The sequence below is a fragment of the Neopsephotus bourkii genome, unplaced genomic scaffold, assembly GCF_033783945.1.
Source record: "Neopsephotus bourkii isolate Nb327-2 ecotype Australia unplaced genomic scaffold, CSIRO-AGI_Nbou_v1 NB_873, whole genome shotgun sequence".
In the NCBI taxonomy this organism is placed as follows: Eukaryota; Metazoa; Chordata; class Aves; order Psittaciformes; family Psittacidae; genus Neopsephotus; species Neopsephotus bourkii.
This window is the reverse complement of record NW_026901367.1, coordinates 3576105-3596182: the sequence shown is the minus strand read 5'-3', so window position 1 is coordinate 3596182 and position 20078 is coordinate 3576105. Positions and strand designations below refer to the sequence as shown.

The window sequence follows — 20078 nt, the reverse complement described above, 5'->3', positions numbered from 1 at the left end:
AGCTGCCTGTTCGGACTGGTCCTTACTTCTGGTCCAGCAGCACTGAGTGGCTGTAGACCGGAGGGGACACCACAGTGTATGGCACCACACGCAAGCAGCCCCTGCCCTACATGCTGCACTATCCAAGCACACAGCAAGCAACACAGCAAGCTCACACTAATCATGATACTGAGCATGTAATGCATACACAAAGCATCTCCTCCAAGTGTATCCCACCACGTGAGGGAGAGAAACTTAGCAGCATCTTTCTCTCCAGGCTGCTGATTAAAAACCAAATACCCCCCACGTCCCCCCCACTGAAATCAGGTCACTTCATAGAATCATAGAATAGTTAGGGTTGCAAAGGACCTTAAGATCATCGAGTTCCACCCCCCCGCCATGGACCTGGCCATGAAGCAATGAGGTCATTTCATCAAAGCCTCCAAAACCATCCATTACCTCATAATTAGTGGGAAATAACAACAACAAAACGTTACGAGGAAGACAAGTGTGTGAATCAGGGTCTCGAGGTTTGCTAAGGAAAGGCCATGGAAAGCTCTCCTGCATCAGGCTGGTGTATGGTGGTACCTCAACAGGAGTGTATCACAGCCCTTCTCATCCAGGATGGGGCTGAGTCATTGGACAAGTTTAAATTAATGGGGGGGAGGGCACTAACAACTACACTGGCATGATGCTCAGCTGGGGGAAAGGGGGGTAACTCCAGTGCAGGAACTGGTTTACAGCAGTGGAGGATGTGGCCCCATAATGCTGAGGAGCAGTGAAGATGCCATGTGCTGGTGAGCAGCAAGCCGGAGCAGCGCAGAGCTGACAGGGCCAGCCAAAGGGCCAGATCTATCACCATGGCCTCCCACAAGCACGATGCATCGCTGCAAGGGACTGCGCAGAGCTGGCCGAGCCCTCGGCTCTCATGGACAGTGAAGGACTTTCCATGCAGACTGCTGGATCCTGCTGGCCAACACCAAAGCCAGCACAACTCCTGGAACATGCCTGCCCTCCTTCCTCTCTCTGCCCCTTCTATCCATGTTCTGACGGTAGCAGTTTTGGAGGGCCAGTTTTACACCCTCCCCTTTCAGCTCACTGAATCTCTGCCTCTCCCTGAAATTCTCCTCCACTGAATGCAAAAGGGAGGTATTTCTGGAGAAGAAAAAAGCTGGAACAGGCAAGCACAGTCACCCTGCTAAGAGAGCAGCAGAGGCGGGGGGCAGCACTGTGGTTACCTCGAGATGGACCAGAGGAATCCTCTCCGCAGAGCAGGACTCAGCTGAATTCACCACAGCAGTGCTCGAGTTGCCCTTCTCACCCTTGCCCTGCAAGTGAGTGCCCAAGCAGCCCCTGCTCACGGGTTTATCAGATCTCCTGCAGGTTGCCACAGCACAGTCTGAGCTCAGGATTGCATAAGCAGTTCATAACTGATTATCTTTCTTTACAGAGTGGTTTGGGAGATGCTTTCCTTTCAAAATCATCAGCAGCAAAGACCATAAATAGAGCATCCTCAGGGGAGAATTAAAAAAATCAAACAAAAAAATCCAGAAACCCAGCACCCAGCTTTGAAGAGCAGCCTGCTCCTCACAGCTGATTTCAAAGCTGTATTTCCACATATGCCAACCTGCATGGGAAGGTGCAGAAGGGCTGGGAAGAAGAGGCACCACTGCTGTTAATACTTCTATAACATGAATAGGGCACAGAGGCCAGAGCCAGGCACTTAATAAACAGGAGATGGTCCCTGCACCAAAGGCCTCCAAACCTAACTGGGCACAGAGCAGGAGCTGTAGGCGCAGGGCAGACACACAGCTTGCTTGGGAAGAACAGAGGATGCCTGAGAGCAGCATCACGGGATGTGCTCCCGAACCAGGGACCAGCACCTTTCACTGCACAGCGCCAGCCCTGCCCCTGTGCACTGCCAGCACTGAGAGCCGCTGACAAGGCAAAGGCACAGCTAAGGGACAGACCTGCAGGCTGCAAACAGTAATGACAGAGGAGACCTCAGGGTCCCGGTGTAAACAGGCACGGCAGGAGTGTCTTAATGGTGAGCATGACTCACCTGAACTAACTGGAGCACTGCTCAAGGCACCAGAGCACCAGGACATCTCGGTGCATTCCCTGCTGCTGAGCAGCACCTCACCCCATGCTCACAGATCTCCCCTCCTCGCCACTTCTGCAAATCACAGAACGGTTTGGATTGAAAGGGACCTTAAAGCTCATCCAGTTCCAGCCTTGCCCAGTGGAAGGTGTCCCTGCCTATGGCAGGGGGTTGGAACTGGATGAGCTTTAAGGTCCCTTCGAAATCAGTGATTCTATGAAAGCACTGCCTCTGTACCCCTCTTCCCTCACATGCACTCTCAGAGGAGCAAGGCAAAAGACCAGGTACACCTCTGGAACTACACAGCCTCTGTGCTCCCATGCACTCACCTTCTCAGTTCCAGTGCTCCCACTGAGCCCAACATGGGTGCCACACACCTCCAGACACAGTCACCAGCTCTCCCCCAGCAAAGAGCACAGGAGCCCACCAAGGACCTCAAGAAGCTTCTGCCCCTCCCGGTCATCACCAGCCCTCATGACCAACACCTGTGAGCATCGCTGCAAACTCAGCTCAGGCAGAGCACGCTCTGAAGGTCAACACCAGCATCACATGGAGAACAGTAAAACAGGTGATTTGGGGGTTATTTTAACTCTGAAAAGCTACTGACCGCCTGAAAGTGCCATTCCCACATGTGTTCTGCTTGAGTCTTCCTCTGCTCCCAGCCTGAAGGCAAAGAAAACTTTTCAGGCCAGGAAGAGCTTTCCTAGAAACACAGTGGTTTGGGTCAGCAGCGACCTTAGAGCTCCTCCAGCTCCAACCCCTGCCACGGGCAGGGACCCCTTCCACTGGAGCAGCTTGCTCCAAGCCCCTGTGTCCAACCTGGCCTTGAGCACTGCCAGGGATGGGGCAGCCACAGCTTCTCTGGGCACCCTGTGCCAGCGCCTCAGCACCCTCACAGGGAAGAGCTTCTGCCTAAGAGCTCAGCTCAGTCTCCCCTCGGGCAGGTTCAAGCCATTCCCCCTGCCCAGAGCACCCCTTGCAGCGCTGGCACCCATGGGCACCACATGAGACTTTGAATATGGGGGTGCCAGGCAGCACCCACAGCTCTGACCTTCATCACCTGCAGCACTTTGTGCAGCAAAGTTTGCGGGATGGAAAAGTACCTTTGCAAGAGATCACAGAATCCACCAGGTTGGAAAAGCCCTTCAAGCTCACCCAGTCCAACCCTTACCCCAGCACTGCCAAGGCCACCCCTAACCCATGGCACTGAGGCCTCGTCTCCAGGGGGTGTGAACACTTGCAGGGCCGGTGCCTGCAGCCCTGCCCTGGGCAGCCTGTTCCAATGCCTGAGCACCCTCTGGGGCAGGAATTGTTCCTCAGCTCCATCTAAACCTGCCCTGGTGCAGCTTGAGGCCGGTTCCTCTTGTCCCATCCCTTGTTCCTTGGGAGCAGAGCCCAGCCCCTCCTGGCTCCATCCTCCTGTCAGGCAGTTGGAGGCAGCCATCAGGTCCCCCCTGAGCCTTCTCTTCTCCATCTGAACCCTCCCGGTCCCTCAGCCCTTCCCCATCACCCCTGTGCTCCAGGCCCTGCACCAGCTCCATTGCCCTTCTCTGGCCCCACTCCAGCCCCTCAGTGTCTCTCTTGGAGTGAGGGGCCCAGAACATACTTTGAAAACTCCCCTCCTGGCTGCACAAGTCAAGATAAGCCACACACAAACTGCAGCCTGCAGCCAGAACATGAGGCAATGATTTAAGAGATGGAAGTTTAATCCCCATTCGCCACAAACTCACTGTGACCTCAGCCACATGCTCCGTGTCTCTGTCATGGATCTCACTCTCCAGCTGCCTCAGCTCTGCACAAGACCTCCTTCTCCCTACACGTTTGTATGATTCTTAGCAGGAGGCAGATGCAGTAACTGAACACACCACAGCAGTGCCCTAATAGGGAGGACAGGCTGAAATCTAGACGCTGGACGATGCAAACCGAGTTTTTCTGTTTAAGGTACTTAGGCCATCCCTCGTGCTCAGCAGCTAAATGCCAATAGAGCACTTCCCTTTGTCTCCCCTAAGCAGCAGTAGCCTCATCCCTGCTCCAGAACGGTGAGGACTGGGGCTCACTGCACGAGAAGGGGTGAAGGAACAACGTCCTACAGCACTTCATCTCTGTGCCGACCCTGGACCGCCCCACAGTGATCACACACCCCGTTACCAGGGGTGCTGAGTATCAGCAGCTCAACCAGGCACTGAGAAGATGCCTTAACCAGGAGCATGCTTCACCTCTTTCACTTGCTTCAAAACCTGAGAAGTCTTCCCAGAATGGATTTTAAGTAACTTCACACAGATAGCATGTATCCCATTTTACCTTCCCAAAGGGTATGGGTAAAGCCAAAAGTAACAGCAGTTTTTCCTCAAGGAAAGCAGAGCAGGAAGGAGATGAAACAGTCTCTTTCAATAACATGAAAGCATGGAAGAACATGGATTTCTCTAAATTGATGAGCTCTGTGACATCCTATATTCTTATAGAACAGGCATTTGGATAGAGGCTTTTATTTACAGGTAAACAAGAGGGGTTTTAGGAAACACCTGATCTCTCAAAAGCTAGCTTCAGGTCTGCTAGCTCTCCAGGTCAGTAGAACACCTCCAGCTCAGACCCTGCACAAGGTGCAACTCATCTCTGATGCTCGGACTCCATGTGAGCCGTGGGTTTCTGTGTACGCTTCTCCACCATCATGAACAGTGCTGGGGTTAGGCTTGGTTAAGTGAAGACAAGATTTCCTGTTGGCTGTCTTGTGCCGACACTTGTCACTGGAGGTGGGATTGCTCCCAGCTTCCCAGGCTGTTCCTTACCCCTCTGTGCAGATGTTTTCTTAATTATTCTGTCAGCTTGACCATTACGCTGAGCATTCACTTCATGCTTTACACAGAAGTGCAAAGAAACTGCTCAGCACCTGGTAAAAATACCAGGTTTAGGTCTCCCTGTCATGCCTCCTGGGATCCAGCTCCAAACTAAACAGTACTCTTCTTCTTATTATAATCTTCACATGCCTCTAGGAATTTTCTTTGGTTTTCCTTGGTCATTCCCTATTCCCCTGCTTCCTCCCACCCAATGCTCAAGGTGACAGTTTCCCACTGATTCCCACAACAGCATTCGGTATTTTTAACCTCATTCCCTACCCCCATTTCTCAGAGGTCTCTTCACTGGCACTCTCACGCCATTAACATGTCACCAGTTACAAATGGAAGGTCTGGATGCTGTCGATGTTTCCTCTGCTGCCTGCCAGGTGCGATTTCCACTGCGCCCTGGCACCCTGCACCGCTCCTGACAGAGCTGGTGCCCATTTCTTCTGCCCTGTGATGTTCCAGAAATGGGACAGTCTCCTAATACTGCCCAGCTAGGTCTGGTTTTGTCTCCCATTGCATCTGTGGCTGCTACAGAGGTGAATTTCAGGGATATAACAACGCAGCTTCCTTTGCACTGCCCTGCAGTAGATGTCAGCACTTTTTTTCTCCTCCCTAATAAATAGAGGAAGTTTTCAGAGGCACAAAAAGAAGATGTGCAACAAATACCCCTCTCTAACACGTCCTCAGGGCAGCTCCTCTCCCTGACCCAAGCTCCTTCCAGCCACGCTCCCTGCTGTTCTCCCTGCGATGGATGCTGGGCAATCCCAAAGTGGATTCAGAACTCCAAAGTTCCCTGCTCTTTCCCTGTTCTGCATCTTACCAAAGCTCGCTCTGAGCTCCCTTTTCTCCTGTCAGCAACCTCCTCAACTCAATTCACCAACCCTCCCAGCTGCCAGCTATCCAAACCACTGGTCAAAAATCCCCCTGGGCCACTGTCCATAACATGGGCTTTGGATGGCACAGTGATATCAACAGGAAAGGTCCCTCTGACTTCAGAGGGGAGGGGAGGGGAAAGGGAAGGCAAAAAGGGCAAGAATTGCAGCAGCAAGAATGGGCTATGGATGGCTGCCCTGATCAGCCCAGGCTGCTGCATCAAATTCACACATCATGGTTTTCTTTTCTCATGGTAGACGACAAGGAAACAATTAGCAACTCTGACCTGAGAATAACCTAAAGCTGACTTCCCATCAGTAACAGTGCTACTTTCTTGTCCCAGGTTCAGCAGTAGCAGTCATTTTGCTCCTTCTTAGTAGCTGGTGCAGTGCTGTGGTTTTGACTTCCAGCCTGGGAACAGCGCTGATAGCACTGATGTTTTAGTTGTTGCTCAGTAATGATTACTCTGACCAAGGACTTTGGGAGCCTCATGCTCTGCCAGGGAGGAGGGGAAGCCGGGGGGAAGCAGAGACAGGACACCTGGCCCAAACTGACCAAAGGGGTATTCCATACCACAGCACGTCATGCCCAGTATAGGAACTGGGGGGAGCTATCTGGCAGGGTTAGATCACTGCTCGGTTGGGCTGGGCATCGGTCAGTGGGTGGTGAGCGGTTGTATTATCTCCCCTGGTTATTTCCCTTATCATTATTGCTATTGGTGGTAGCAGTGGTGTGGTTTGTGTTATACCTTAGTTACTGGACTGCTGGTCTCAACCTGTGGGAGTCACATTCTTTCCATTCTCCCTCCCATCCCTCCGGGAGCAGGGGGTGGAAGGGGAAGGAGTGAGTGAGCAGCTGCGTGGTTCTGGGTTGCCGGATGGGCTTAAACCACGATACTTGTACACAGTTCCAAGATCCCGTGGCTGCTTCCACCTGGAAATCAAGACTTCACATGGCTGAAAACGCAGTAATTGAGATCCTCACTGTCACCATACAGGCCTCTGGCTCTTGGAAGGCTTGGGTGATGCACTGCAGTAGCACAACTCTCTGATGGAGATACCTTCTAGAGCAGTGAAAAATGAGCTGTTTCCAAACCCCCGTGGCAGAGGCAAGTACCTGGTTTGATGGGAGTGTTTTTGTTCTGGCACTCCCCCTTGCCCCCCAGTTATGTATTTCTCTCCTAACTTGGAGCTGACACAGCGGCAAGAAGGATGGTTGGAGTCAGAGTAAATGTTTTAGTCAACCTGGAATAAAGTATTTTATTTTGGTTTAGTTTGTCCTCTTTTGCACTTTTAGCTAAATATAATTCTGCAGAATTAAACATAGCCTCAAAATACCATAAAGACATACTGGGAAAGAAACAGAGCAGCTCTTCTTCCCCCATCCCTCAAAAAGAGACAAGAAACCATGACTTTTCACCAGGAAAATTATCCAGGAAATCTTTACAGAACCCTACAGTCTACAAGAAATGTCACCCTTGCAGCTCTCCTGCACACTCAGCAGTGAGCCACCCTGCAAGCCAAGGGCCATGTCTGTATCTAGAGGGGAGCCCCAGCAGACAGGACCCTGCATCCCAAAGCAGCATCTCCCAGGGAGGTACTGGAGGGCAGCAGCCTAGGCAGGGGCCCTGGCCCACCCCCAGTGCCCACTGTGCTCCCCATTGCTCCTCCACCTCTGCAGAAAGCCTGGAGCTGACTCCTGAAGAACACAGTCCTGGGGCTGCCAAAAGAACAGAACAAACAGAAAGAGAGCAGAGAAAGGCAGGAGGAGCAGGAGCAGATCCTGCTCCCTCCGTGAACGTGCCGCTCCCATGGCTGGTGGATGGAACAGGCCTGCTGTGCCCCTCCAGCAAGATGGGTCTTGCAAGTACTAAAAATAAGCCACCCCTTTCAAGAACGAAAGAAAGGAAGGAGAAAAAGAGACTGCCACAAGCCCTGGCTCCCAGTCTGGTGCCTGAACGCCAGAACACTCTGATCATAGGGGGGCCACCACAAAAGAACAGAGGAGGGGGTTTTTTTTATGCTCTTCTCCACAAAGATAAAGGACAAGAAATGAATCTTGCACAAAATAAACAAGCAAGAGGGAAAAGGGAGCTTTTTTGTGTCCAGTTTCAATACAAACATGGTTTTCAAGTTAAAAAGACTATTTCCCCCTTCCCTTTGCCCCACAACTCTTTTCCTCTTGTGTTTCCTTGCAACAACACTACATAAATCTGTAACTGATATTTGTTTAATGGTTATTATTTACTGCTTCCATAGTTCTGGAAACATACCCAGGCACTTCGCAGCACAGAGACAAGGTCTCAGCCCCAGAGGATACATCTGCTCTGATATTCAGCTCCACTGCACAACACTGTAGCCAGGTTTTGCTGCCCTAAAAGCACCCTTCATGTGCTATGAAAGCTGCCTGACAGCCAACAGGGAAATACAAAGCAGGGAACCTCAGCAAGAGACATGGGAGACATGCCGGAGGGCAGCCTGGGCATTGCAACCTTCCCTCATCTCCCCACCTCGCACTAAAGCATCTCATTTAACCATGTACTACACTGGCACGGGTGAAACTGCAGTGGAGCTGCTGTGAGAACGGGACAGAAAGGATAATGAAATGAGAGCATGGAGGAGATGGGAAATGACAAATGAGCAGCTGGGGACATGGGTGGGAAGTTAGGCCTTGCAGATGGGCAATACTTGTCCTTTTTCCCTTCAGAAAACCTGTGAGACTCAACTTCCATCACAGATAAGAACTGCCCGAGGGGAGACTGAGCTGAGCTCTTAGGCAGAAGCTCTTCCCTGTGAGGGTGCTGAGGCGCTGGCACAGGGTGCCCAGAGAAGCTGTGGCTGCCCCATCCCTGGCAGTGCTCAAGGCCAGGTTGGACACAGGGGCTTGGAGCAAGCTGCTCCAGTGGAAGGGGTCCCTGCCCGTGGCAGGGGTTGGGGCTGGAGGAGCCTTAAGGTCTCTTCCCACTCAAACCAGTCTGAGACTCTGTTATTCTATGCTGATGGCAGCTGTTGGCCTCATAACTGATGCTGCGCCGTTTTCCCTACAAAACTGACCTACCTGCACTAACACATCTCCTTTGTTCCTGCTGTGTGGGGCTCACATTAACACTGGGTAGCAAGAGCTACAGAAGGAACCACCACAAGGCACTCAAGAGGCTATGAAGGCTCACAACTCACACAGCATCTTGGAGGTTTTAGCTCCTTCACTCAACCCTGTTCTCTGCCACTAGCCAGCTGGTCTAGGGTTGCCACAACCAGCTAGTCACAGGCAAATAGGCTGTAAGAGCAGGAGAGAACCATCCATCATCCTCCTCATGGGAAGCCTGCTTCTTCTACAAAGCAGGCAGGAGAACAAGGCTCGTATGCTGCTAGACCAGCAGCTCCAGCTCAAGGAAAGAAGCAAAGCACTAGTTCCAACCAATCTTCCAGGTGCTATCCTCTCTATCAACCCTCAGCATCATCCCTCCTCACTAGCTCTCCAGCCAACAAAACATCCCTGTGATTATCATGAACTGTGCCTACCAAGAGTCCCAGCTGTATGCAGGCTTCTGCCCTCATTCTGACTGATCCATGCGTCACTAAGCCAGGCTGAAAATTACCTTAGTGACATCGAGTCTTTTCCCTACGGAACCTGCTTAATTAAATATTGAAAGAGCTATTACCTTTCAGGGATGCCTTTGCACTGCCTGTGTCCATTATTTATAATGTAATGTATTCATTATGCACTTTATCCCATGCTCCTATCTGCTGATCTCATAACAGGCCCATAAAACCAATTTTGAGCAATTAATCCTACTTTAATTACAGACAAATATATACGAAAGCCCCAGGAAACCTCTTTCTTGTATTTGTTAGACGTCAGTAAACACACCTAGAACTAAACCTGGTAATGAGGAAAAGCGGCACAAAGCCCACCAGCCCTGGGCCATTTTAAACTGCCACAGCAGGACTGCCAGCTTTGCCTGCCTGGAAGATGGAAGATGTGTCCTACTGCAGCTCCCCTCCCACGCCAGGCTCCTGCAATGCAGCCGCAGCCGCAGCCCCAGCCCCAGCACTGCCTCCCCTGCTCCCCTTCAAGGGCACTGCCGCTGCGAGCGCCTCCCGCAGGCCGCTGGCACCGCCGCTTCCCCGCCAGCAGGTGTCCCCACTGAGCTGCCCTGCCGCAGGCTGGCCCCGGCCCAGCCCGTTACTGCGTGCAGATGGGTGCCAGCCCCAGCTGCCCTGAGGAGAGCACACAGAATCAGAATCAGATGGGTGGGAAACGACCTTCAAGATCATCCAGTCCAACCATTCCCCACCACTAAACCGTGGCACTGAGGGCCTCCTCTGCACGGTTTGTGAACACTTCCATGCACTGTAGCACCCATGGAACGGGGCAGGGAGCGCACAGCTGCGTTCCTGCTTGCTTGATGCTGCTTTGTACCACCAGAGTGACTGCAGCAAGGAGCTGTGGGGCTCCCCAAGCAAGAGCCTGGCTCTCCAACCTTGTGCACGGCTGCCGCAGCCCCGGCATCTAACGCAGCCCCTCCTGCTCTCCCTCCACATCCATACCACTGTGAAGCTATGGAAAAAAACTTTCAAGAGTTGGAGGGGGGTGAGAAAAGGGGGAAAGGCAAAATAAAAGAATCTCCAGATACAAGAAGGAAGCACCTTGGAAATTCCCACATTTCCGCTGGTGGAGGACACACAATCCATGATTTTGGAAACACCATTCCAGCTCTGCTCTGAAGAGCCTTGCTAATGTATAGGAACAAAATTACAGTCATCATTAATAGCCACATTTTGTGCAACTTCACTGCCTCACCAGAACTAACCTGTATGCTCAGCATCAACACCAGCAGCTCTCACACTACAGAGGTGTTCGTCTTCTGGTCAAACACAGCTGAGCACATGGGTCAGCTCAACAGAACACTTCCCTAATGCCCAAGGATGCAGTGCTGGAGCAGTAAACAGGCTCTGTTCTGCCTCAGGGGCTCAGCAGGTACCCCAAGTCAGCTGCTGTAAGGGGCTGGAGAGTGGTATGAGTCCAGCATGGACCTGATTTAACTGCTCCTCATCGGGAGCCTCTGAGCAAGCAGGGAGAGGGAAAGGGTGCAGTGGCAGAGGTGTGATGCAAGCACACACAGCATTCTACTGCAACAGGGCAAGGGGCAATGGGTTTAAACTAAAAGGGAGAGATTTAGTCTAGTTATAGCATGGTGAAACACTGGTACAGGCTGCCCACAGTGGGGATGGATGCCCCATCCCTGGAAGCATTCCAGGCCAAGCTGGATGTGGTTCCGAGAAACCTGAGAAAGCTGGAGATGTCCCTGCTCATTGCAAAGGGTTGAACTAGATGAGCTTTGAAGGTCCTTTCCAACCCAGATTATTCTATGATTCTAAACCATCGATGAAAGCCCGACCAAACAGACCTTCAGGAATAACTACAGCTCAAGAGCCCTGTCAGCCCTGATCTTTCCCTTTCTGCCCAAACAAGCAGGAAAGGGAAAACGGAAACAAGGAAGACAGTGGTTTATGATGCCATCTCAATACTCAGCAGAGAAGAAGCAACTTGTCCATGAAAATGTCATGTCCTGAAAAGAATTTAATGAAAATCCCCAAAACCAGCAAGGACTCAAAGAAGAGGACATCTGTCATTCTCAAAACCAACAAAGAACACCATCACTGGTTTTACACTAGCCCTTAAATGGAGGGTCAGGGTGACATCAGCATATGACCCTTCTGAAGCATGCTGAAGGGGAAGTCTGTACTAAGCCTTGACTGAAGTGTGTAGAGCCTCCTTTGCAGCTCAGCCTGTCCCTACAAGCAGAGGATGTGAAGGCACTCCCCATCCCAAGTGCTCACTACACTCTCACTCCTTCCACTGGGGAATGCTTCCCTACCTGCTGAAAAGGGCAGACATAAAGGCAGACACAAGCCCAAACAGGTACCAGCACTCAGCCTTCCTCCTGCGCAATGAGCACGGTGCAGCTCAGCTCAGCTCAGCTCAGCCCCTCACTCAGTGGCAGGGAAGGCACCTTTCCAGTAAAATCCCAAACTAGAATTTCCCCAGGTATTTTAAGGGAATCAGTAACACTATGGCACCAAAACCTGTTTGTGTTTTAACCACAGACCCTGGCACACGCACCCCAACAAGCGCTTGGCTGACACTGTCCCTTCTCCATGAGGCTGTGAGAACAGCAGGACCCTCCACGCAGCACCACGCATTCTTTATTTACCCGGAGAGACTCGGCAGCCCCAGGTTTAACTCCCTGCTCTGCTCGCGGCGCCTGCGGTGACCTTGGACAAGCTGTTCTGTCCAATTCCCAGCTGGTGCCGGCTGGCCCTGTGCCACCACAGCCAATTCAAACACTTGGAGACTCCAGTCTCGGGTCCTCAGGCTCTGGTGCCCAGCAGCGCTGTGCCGGCACGCCACCCGCTCACCAGGAGCTGTGTCAGGTCATGCCAGGGACAGGTAACTCATGCTTCCCCTGGAAAACACTTTGGGCTTTCCACCAAAACAGAACCAAAATCCTGTGCTCCTTTTTACAAAACAGCCCTATGATGGAGGCTATAAAAACAAAGGCACTGATACCACTGTTCTCGGTTACAGGCTGTTATGCATTAGCTGGTGCAAAATCCCTGGACATTTTAACTTTAGCACACAGCCATGGGTGGCGACGGATGCTTTCTTCATCCTGCCCCTCTTCAGTTTCATTATCTTCTCACATTTCTCTGATCACCAGCAGTGCTCCTTCACCACACGGCGAGGCCGGACACCAGATAACCCCCTGCAGGAAGGACGGGGGCTTCAGGAGGGGCTCAGCAGCGACCAGGTCTTGTGCTGTTCATCACAGGAAGCTCCTAAGACTGGGGAACTATCACAGAACCCCAGCCTGGTTTGTGTTGAAGGGACCTCAAAGCTCCTCCAGCTCCAACCCCTGCCACAGGCAGGGACCCCTTCCACTGGAGCAGCTTGCTCCAAGCCCCTGTGTCCAACCTGGCCTTGAGCACTGCCAGGGATGGGGCAGCCACAGCTTCTCTGGGCACCCTGTGCCAGCGCCTCAGCACCCTCACAGGGAAGAGCTCAGCTCAGTCTCCCCTTGGGCAGGTTCAAGCCATTCCCCTTGGCCTGTCCCCAGAGGCCCTCTCCAGCTTTCCTGCAGCCCCTTCAGGTTGATCCCCTGTAGATGGGATCTAAATAAAAGTGAAAAAAAAGACCAATTCCTCCATCAAGATCCATCCTAGCAAGAAACCACCTCGCCTGTGACAGACTTTTCCGCAGCAGCGCCAAGGCAGTTTTCACACTGAGGCTGATTCACCTCCATGGGACAGTCACCAGCACACCCTCAGGCCTGCCCTGGCCACCCCTGGCCCTGCTCACCACCACCACAGCAGGTCCTGATCCACCTCCAGCCGCCCTCCCCACCACAACCCGGCCCCTTCGTGCCCCCACACAGCTCCTGTCCCTCAGGACATGCACAGCCCTGTGGCTCCTCCTTGGCCTCCTCTGACACCAGCTGGTCCATGGGTTCTATCTGACCAAAGCCCTGGAAACCCAAGGGGAAGGCAAACCAGGAGGCCATGCGGTAAAGCTGCCCAGAGGCAGGTCACTGGTGATGCACGCAACCGCTCATTCCCAGGATAAATCACCCGGGAAGTGCCTCTCCCGAAAGGCCTCTTACAGCCCTGTCTGCAGCCCCAGCCCCAGCAGGAAGGTGACACCAGCCCCAGTCCATGGGACACCAGCTCCTGAAGTGTCCCAGCTCCATTTGCTCCCCTTGAAGCACACTGCCTGCCTGCCTGCACCAAGGCAGCCCTCCTGCAGCCTCTCCTTGGATCGCTGCTTGACTCAAGAGGCGTCCGTATTACCCAGTTATGTTCTCAGGAAACTCCACTCCTGATCAAGCCTGATTCCATGCTGCCTCTGGTTCAGTGCGAGAATAAATCCAAACAACCTGAAACTCACAATTCATTTTACTTTGTCAGCAGTAAAATTAAGGGGATTTTTTTAAGTATCGTCCCTTCTCCTCCTCCCTCTCCTCAACACACTGCTCTCTGAGGAGTCCCAGGCAAGGAACACCCTGACATGAGCACAACTGATGTAATCTGTTGAAGCAGCGTCTCATGAACAAGCAAGCTGTATGTGACAGTCCACTGGGATGGAGGGAAGCTCCCTGGGACAAGGGTCTTTTTAGCTCAGTTTTCACAATGGAGCTCACGAGAACTCCAGCACCAGCCAGCACATTCCATACTGTGGCAGGATGGTCTGTGCTCACCTAAACCTGAACCACAAAACCTGTGCTCCCTCAAAAGATCTTAACTGTGGCACTGTCCATTGGTGATGCCAAGGGACTGGCCGCCCAGCAGCCTACATCCTCAAGAGGACTTTACACCACCCCACTGACAAGATACCCTCTTGCTGCACAGTTTATAACTTGTCCACAGGGCTCTACAGCATCCTCTGTCCTGAGCCCTGCAGCAGCTCCACGGTACCTTGCTGCAGAGGAGGGAGCAGAAAGTACACCTCAAGTATACAAGATCATGGCCAGAATCCTCACCAGCTCCTGTATTAGCATGAAAGCAAGGCATTTAACAGCTCTTTCCTACTTGCCACCACCCTGTGGAGTTGCACATCATACATATCTACTCGTTTTTAACAATGCAGATCAAATGCCATGAGCCTTTTAGTCCACGTTATTGTGTGTAACGTCAACTGACAAGGCTTATGTGCCTGTTTCCCCTAAAATGAACTGTTGCGCTGCGTCAGAGTGTGCAATGTTCATCTGAAAGAGTTTGCTTCTGTTCTGTTCTCCCTGTGAGCTGGCAACAAAACACAAATCAACTATCACAACGAGGTGCACTGAGAATTGGAGGGCAGATCCCCTCAAGAGGAGAAACCAGTCCATGTAAGGCTCGTTTCTCCTCCTGCTTTATGTTACAGGATGTTCTGGCCATCTTAGGGAATAAAAACAGCTGAGTCTCTCTCTCAATGAGAATTATAGCAGACCCTTCAGTTGTTTGCAGTTCAGTTAGCATGGTTTTGGCTTGCACAGTAAAAAGATTCTTTCCCTGGACTTTAGCAGGCTCATTCCTAATTGAGCTATTATTTGCTTGCAGCTCCCGTTTGATAAGTGATGCCTGCTGCAGGAGCAAATACCAAGGACGAGCCTTGGCATACCCAAGTTTTCCTTAGAAGAGCACGCTCAGCACTATCCAAACACGTCTTTCTCCTCTTCCACCACTGCAACAGATGAGATACACAGTGCTCACACACAACGCCCTGCCTTTCATCCCTCAGCCACTGCAGGGCCCCAAGAGACGTCCCGGGGCTGATCTGCAAGGACATGTCAGAACGCTATGATCTGCACTCCATCTGGTCTCCATCACCCCTGTGCCAGCAGAGCCCCACATGCTCCTCTCGTGCCTCAGTTTTCCTGCTTTACAATTTGAGGACGTGCTCACTCACCTCATCTCCTCTGAAGAGGCTGTGGACTGAGGAATGCTGGAGCTGGGAAGGAGCTGGTTAACCTCGTACTCGCACGAGCCCACCTGAATCAAGCGCAGCACTCCACACGCTGCACGTTCAGCACTCACCCCTGGCGCATGGCCTAGGTGCCTACGGACACACAAACACGGCTGCTGGCCCAGGTACCGCACACACCACTGGAGGTGCAGGAAGGTCAGACCAGGCTCTGAAGCAGAGCCACCCCACACAGCTGCTCGTTCACAGCTCAGCACAGGAATGCTGCAAAGCAATGAGATCCTGTCTCCAAACCCAGCCTGGCACTGCCCATTCTCCCTCATGAAAGGTGCATCCCTGGCCTCTGACAGCATCCCTGACCTGCCCTGCTAAAGGACAGAGGACAATGCAGAACAGGAGGTATGACAGGAGACACGCACGCTCTCCTCTGGGCCTGCAGGCAGCTTCCAGGTCCCAGGCAGGACCTGGGGACCATCTGCTTCCCACAAGCAGGGCTTCCCGGCAGATGACATTAATCCTACCTCTTCAGCAACCCCTGCTCACCAAAAAAGCCCATAAAAGGCAAACACAGTCCCAGCAAGTACTGTCCCACGCAGCCTTCCCCCTGGACACCACATCTGGACTCCTCTTTACTACCCCCCTTTTTGAGAAGAACAAGACTTAAGACTTCTCCCTGGAGCCCCTGGTGCAGTGCTCCTTGTTTCAGGGATACTGCCAAAACAATCCAGCTTAAACGTCTTCAGTCCACATCAAGTTTCAGCTTTTCACCCAGACTGAGGTTGTCTCCAGTTACTGTGTGCTTCTATTCTACTCATCAGCCCTTGCTGCTGAATGCCATGTCCCATTCTGCTTCCTTTCCCTCTTTGTCCTTCTTTAACCCCCAACAACAAAACACACTGGAAATGAGAAATCCCCTCATTTCCAGAGTTTTCTCAGACTGCTCCCAAAGAAAAGCTCAGCATCTAGAGACTGTACCCAGTTTGTGATTAAATCTGTGTTTAGCTGAAATCCAGCCACGACATGGTACGAACCCATTGAGTGCATGTAGTTAATATCTTACAGAGGTACAGATGCTCCTTTAATATAGTTGGCTCCACCACTGGAGCGAAGCAGGCCTCAGCACCCGCCAAAACCCCCAGACACAGCAGGTTCATCCCACACCCATCTCCATACCAAGGCAACTCCGTTGCTATCAATTTCCAAGCTGACAAAATTGGATCTAAGTCTTGGGGGGGAACAGGCACTTTTCTGACTGCTGTAGAGATTTAACCTTCTGTGGAAGACAACACTAGGAAAGACAGCAGAAGCTTTGCTGGTAGACATGATAAAGGGGGATGGAACTGCCCCTTAGGGGTTTTGAGTAGCTAACTGTAAGCTTTGAGTCAGGATGCCCTTGGCAGTAAATAACACAAGGACAGGCTGATCAGACCTGGTGAAGAGCCTGACAGTCCAGCAGTGATTCCATGGGGAGGCAGAGGTACAACACCTTCATCCCTTTAGGGTCAGCCAGGAACCCATTCATGAGCTGCAAATTACACACACTTACGGTTTCCATTTTCACAGGATTCCCCTTGGACGCTGTGAGTAACACAGGTCTGCTGCAGACCAGCTACAGATTTACTCGCTGTGTAACCCTCCTCTTCTGAGTACATGTCTACAGGACATGATGACTGAGGTGGTGGGACTTACAAACAGCCTGCTCACAGGCTGTCTGGCCGGGTTTAACCACGACACCTGGACATACCCACTGTTTCTTCCCATAAAGCCTCAGCAGCGGAAAAACATTAGGATGAGGCTCCCAATGGCTCTTGGCATTGGTCTGGCCTGACGCATGGCGATACTAAGGGTAAAACCTAGAGCTGCTGAAAATTCCCATGCGTGCTTGCCAAAATCCCATGCTTAAAGACTGACCTGGTGACAGCAAGGTGCAGCTCCAGCCACAGAGCAGCATTCGATCCCTGTGCCTGCAGAAGGAACCTGCCCTTCTGCAGAAACTGCATGAAGCTGCTGCACTGGCTTCCAAGCAATGGCAGTAACAAGCTGCATCCCTCCGGCTCTGTGCTCCGTGTGCTTTTCATTAGGAAACAAAACACCCAAGTTTCCCACGACAGGTTGCATGAGACGTGGCTCTCTTCCTCAAGTCTTCTCTTAGGGAGGCTCTAAGAAAACTAGATTTTCTGTGCTTCCTTGTGGACAGAAAAGCTCGAAAAGGTAACTTAAACCACTCCAATGGCACAGCAACCAGAAGAAAAGAGAAAGGAAATTATTTTGCTGGCTACCAAAGGGTCACCAGCCACTTAGAGATGACACAAAACAGAGAAAGAAGCCCTGGAGCAGACTAATGCTTAGACGCTGGGTCAGCTCCAGGGGTGAAGGGGTTTCCAGTTGCAGGGCTGGCTGCTGATCTCCCGGATGATCCTCTCCCATCCCAGGAGAGGTTTTCTTCCAGTGTCTCACTCCCCGGAAGCTGCAGCCATACCTGCCATGTGGATGTGTGACAGGCCCAACCCAGCCTTTCCTTTTGAGAATCTATAGCCAAACCCGGGTGGTGTGACCAGACAGCCTTCTCAATGTGAACGACCGTTTAAGACTAGCAGCAGGAAGGAACTACTGAAAAAGGGCTTAGGGAAAACCAACAAGCCATGCTCAGCTTATCACAGGCACTGCCATTCTGAGCATGGTCACTACCCAAGGGCTCTCTGTTCAGCCACGGCCTGTTAAGACCCCCCCCCCCAAGTCATCTTAGTTGGCTAATTTGGCAGAAAACCTCCCTTCCTTCTCCTGGGCTGCCTTCTGCTGGATCAGCTGTCTGAGCAGATGCAGCTAAGGGCCAAGCAAGAGACAAAGGGGGCAGGAGCAGCCACACAGAGGCCAGGGCAAGACTGAGCATTCACAGCTGGATCAGCAGAGGCAGATGTGCAACCACAAGCCTACCTTCCCTTAGCAGGCACTAGAAGAATAACAGCTATTGAGTTTTTCAGTTATCCATCATCTCACAGTGTTGCCTTCACTCCGGTTATGAAAAGTGAGGGTGGCCAGCAACATTTGCCTTTGTGCCCTGCTGAATATGGAACTCCCAAGCATCTGGCATCCACATCCTGAGGACGAAGGTCCTGTGGTTTCAGATGTTGTGCTGGGGTTTACCTTGGGCACCCAGCTCTGGCAAGCTGACCAGTACAGCACATGTCCCAGTGCTTCCACGACATCTTAATGAAGTTGAGTTCAGGTACACAGATGTGGATATTCTTAAGGTAGCTCTTCAGGAAGACCATGCAGCAAGCACAGATTCACAGCCAGGGCACAGACCCTGCTCTGTCAGTACCATAAGCATGTGCTGAAAGTGAAGCACATCTTTAAGCATGTTCCCCCATGCTCCCTCCACACAGGGCTGCAAAGCCTCATCCCTGCCGCTCCCCAGGGCACAAGCTGCTCAACAGAAGACCTCAGCCTCTGTCAGTGCAGGACCTTGAACAAGTACTAGATAAATGAACAAGTCATTTCCTGCAAGGCCAAACAAGCTCCCTGCCAAAGAGGTCACATACCACGCTCTGGCCTGATGCCTCTCCCTAGTTTATGAGGGTAAATTCCCACATCCAGGGGTCCAACGATTACAGCATTACATCTGGGCTAGGATTACTCTCACTGAAGCTAGGATTACGCTTCACTGAAGAGGTGAGGAAAACAACTGCTTTTGTGCTTTCACTGCATGACCTCTGAAGTTTGATTTGCACAAACCAAACCATTCAAATGAAATCAGGGAGCTTTCACTAAATTCCCAGCTAGAGGACCAGGATCTGTCACACCAAGGTTCCTCGATGCTATTTTGGCAGTAAGGAGATCTGTAAGGAAAAGCCCTTTGAGGAAGGGCCCATGACAAAATGGTCAGGAGGAAACAGCCTGCACGGTTCATTCCAGTCCTGTGAGGTCCTCCAGCCAGCACAGGGTGGAAGGCAGTCATGCTGGGATCTTTTGCTCCCCATCTGCTATCATGTTACCCAGCATTGCTTAGAGGCTTTCCGTACATGTGTTATCATGACATGAATCACAGAACCCCAGCCTGGTTTGTGTTGAAGGGACCTTAAAGCTCCTCCAGCTCCAACCCCTGCCACAGGCAGGGACCCCTTCCACTGGAGCAGCTTGCTCCAAGCCCCTGTGTCCAACCTGGCCTTGAGCACTGCCAGGGATGGGGCAGCCACAGCTTCTCTGGGCACCCTGTGCCAGCGCCTCAGCACCCTCACAGGGAAGAGCTTCTGCCTAAGAGCTCAGCTCAGTCTCCCCTCGGGCAGGTTCAAGCCATTCCCCTTGGCCTGTCCCTACATCCCTTGTCCCAAGCCCCTCTCCACGTTTCCTGCAGCCCCTTTAGGCACTGGAGCTGCTCTCAGGTCTCCCCTTCAGGAGCCTTCTCTTCTCCAGGCTGCCTCAGCCCAGCTCTCTCAGCCTGGCTCCAGAGCAGAGCTGCCCCAGCCCTCGCAGCATCTCCGTGGCCTCCTCCAGATTCGCTCCAACAGCTCCACATGGTGTTGTTGCCCCAGAGCTGGATACAGGACTGCAGGAGTCAGTCTGGATTGCGGGACACCCCAGACCTGCTGCTCACGCTCTGGGGGTGCAGCCCAGCACACTGGGCACACATGGATGCTCTCAGCCCACAGAAGGACCAGGCAACTACCAGCCTTTTAAAAACAGTCCAAGCTTTGGATTTGGAGTAAGCCTCAGATCCAGTCACAGTGCCCTTGGCAGGCCCTGCTCCACCATTCTGGGTACTTCTGTCCCATCAAGTTAAAACAAGACTTAAAAGCAACCCAAATCTTCCACGCTTGAATCAT

At 52.2% G+C, this 20078-nt stretch overlaps 1 protein-coding gene across 6 annotated transcripts in view; it reads right to left on the bottom strand.

The window, feature by feature from the left end:
* The window catches only part of SLC24A3 (solute carrier family 24 member 3), a 181061-nt gene that overhangs the window by 157707 nt on the left and 3276 nt on the right, over positions 1-20078 (bottom strand). Inside the window, exon 1 of one of the 6 annotated variants that reach the window (XM_061356936.1) lies at positions 2410-2685. The exons of 4 other annotated variants lie outside the window; for them this stretch is intronic. The gene's annotated coding sequence lies outside the window, so the exon portion shown is untranslated. Of the gene's footprint in view, positions 1-1217; positions 1436-2409; positions 2686-20078 lie in introns of those variants that run through there. One more of the 6 variants, XM_061356938.1, reaches the window with a different exon arrangement.